The sequence below is a fragment of the Rhipicephalus microplus genome, chromosome 5 (assembly GCF_043290135.1).
Source record: "Rhipicephalus microplus isolate Deutch F79 chromosome 5, USDA_Rmic, whole genome shotgun sequence".
NCBI classification, from domain to species: Eukaryota; Metazoa; Arthropoda; class Arachnida; order Ixodida; family Ixodidae; genus Rhipicephalus; species Rhipicephalus microplus.
Window position 1 is genome coordinate 72,364,782 of NC_134704.1, and position 3,021 is coordinate 72,367,802.

Consider the following 3,021-nt stretch of genomic DNA (forward strand, 5'->3'; position numbering starts at 1 on the left):
CGCTCACACACACACACACACACACACACACACACACACACACACACACACACACACACACACACACACACACACACACACACACACACACACACACACACACACACACACACACACACACACACACACACACACACACACACACACACACACACACACACACACACACACACACACACACACACACACACACACAAACACACACACACACACACACACACGCACGCACACACACACACGCGCGCGCGCACGCACGCACGCACACGCACACACACACACACACGCGCGCACGCACGCACGCACACACACGCACGCACGTACGCACACACACACACACACACACACACACACACACACACACACACACACACACACACACACACACACACACACACACACACAAAGGAAACCTATATGCACCCACCCAAGTTTCGCATTGCCTCTGTGATCGCCTCCCCCCACCCCACTTTGACCAAGCGACGATGTTATGTGATGACGTCGTGTTATGTGATGTCATGATGACGTCGTATAGTGAAGTCACCACTTTATGACTTTTTGCACCACTTGTGCTGACGTCGATGCCACGAGACGCCACCGGCAGTCTATTTTGTGCGCTTGATGAGGCATAAGGTTTTCTTCTTATCAACACGTAAATGAATGTATACGCATGTACTGTCTTTAATCATACTGCAAGAACGCCACCCCGAACTGTACAGTCGCGCTCAATATAAGTTGCAACACCCTGGCTGTGGTTAAAGTGGTCCCAAATCTGAACAATCGCACGGGCAAGCGTTAAATTGGTTCTGAGAGTGCCGCCAACTGAAAAAAATCAATTCACCCTTTTTCTCTATCTAATTGCCAATATGCAGTCTTAGCGCCATTTTGAGCCCTGACGGTGTGTTGCAACTCATTGAGGCCCCGCCGCGGTGGTCTAGTGGCTAAGGTACTCGGCTGCTGACCCGCAGGGCGCGGGTTCGAATCCCGGCTGCGGCGGCTGCATTTCCGATGGAGGCGGAAATGTTGTAGGCCCGTGTGCTCAGATTTGGGTGCACGTTAAAGAACCCCAGGTGGTCTAAATTTCCGGAGCCCTCCACTACGGCGTCTCTCATAATCATATAGTGGTTCTGGGACGTTAAACCCCACATATCAATCAATCAATCAGCAACTCATTGAGCGCAACCCCACATATTCCGGACAGTTCCCGTTCAGGGGGGTTTCAAGACCGCTGAAACGCTCATCACTACAGCGCAAGTCACACCGTACTGGTTACGACGGCAGGACTAGTTACCCCCGTATTCTAGAACGTCCCTTCACTCAACGCTTCACCTTCACTTGAGAAAGCCGATGGAAGCGCCGTCTCTAGGCACGGCAAATCACTGCATATCAGTGATAATATGCTGTGTTTTTTTACTAGCGTAGCGTCATTTTCAGCCGAGCGGTGGCGCAGTACTTAACTCTGTCCAGTGAAGGGTGGAAGTCGAGTGGAAGAGCTTTTGTGAATACGGGGGTAATCCCCAACCACCGACCGCGAGCTGTATACGCGAGCGATTGAAACACTTATATCCTACCCACCAATAACAGGTGTTGCGTCGACCGTGTCAGGGCGGCTCCCATCCCCTCAGACGCCGCTCATTCTTGTCGGCGGCTTTATTGTTGCGATTGGGGTCCACGCACCCTACGTATGTTTTTTTGTTTTTTCTTTCTTGGCACTACGCCTGCGGCCTCTCACGTGAATAGGACTCCACGCCGTCTTACGCCACGCCGCGTGCATTTGCAATTAGCTTTCTCCGGTCGTGTCCTCCCTTTCATCCTGTCGTGCCTCTTTGGAACATACCCATCTTTCTGTCTTCATTTCACCTTGTACGAACTGGCGATGAGTGTAGACTTCGTGCCACCTAAGCCGCGGGGTGTGACAGGCCTTATAGATATTCTCGCCGGTGTTTTCACCCATTTGGGAAAGCGGCACAGTATATCGAGCACAAAAAAAAAGGAGTTTAAGAGAAACGAAACGATAGAAACCTTGCTTAGATTCCACGCATTGCTTAGATATCAGGAGGAGGCCTTGCGCACAATAATCTGAACGTCTCCGTTTCTTACCCGCCACGGGGGTCTAGTGGTTTTCGTGCCTGACTATATACTGACCCGAAGGTGGCGGGGTAAAAAAAAAAAAAAACATTTATTTCAACTATTTACAAGTGAGAGATCGTGAAAGCATTTCGATGGGGATGGAATGTTATAGACCCTCGTGCTTAAAATTCAGGGCCAGAACCCCACGTGGTCGAAATTTCCCGAGCCCTGCATGATGGCGTCACTCATACCGTGGTTTGGAGACGTAAAACGCCAAAAATTGTTATTATTAGTCTTGTTTATTGCTGTTAGCGTCTTTTACACTGCGCCTTAGTCACCTACGATTACATGACTTTTTTTATCGTACACCAAACTTCAATTGTGAAAGCAGAAAAAAAAAGTGAGAAAGCGAGAAGTCCGCATGAAAGACAAAAGACGTGAAGATGAAAAAAAAATGAATAACGAGCCTATTGGCACCTTGTAACAAGTTTAAAAGGAAGAGCGAATCTGATAGATAGCTAATGTTGGCACACATAGGTAACACTTTAACCGGTAACGCTGTTAAGGCTAACCGTAATTTTGTGTGGTTTACGGGTATCTGCCTTGTGACGTATGCGTGGAAACTATAATACTCATAAACGATTATGTTCCACAGAAATGGCGTAAATATAAATAGCACAACCAGTCTTTTTACTGGTCCCCTCCATTCTTTTCTCTTTCTTTTTCTGGGAGAAATAAACATACCACCACCCGCACCACTATACTCACTGATGGTCCGCTAAAAATGAAGGAGGCAACAGTTAGCCACACAAATGGTTATGAGGCGATGGTGTCAAGCCGAAGACCACGAGTACGTACGACGAGAGGATACTATACTCTGTTTCATACGTCAGGTGCAATGCTGTGGAAGCCACGCTAGAAGTTCGGTCAGCAATATGTGCGAATACGCACACC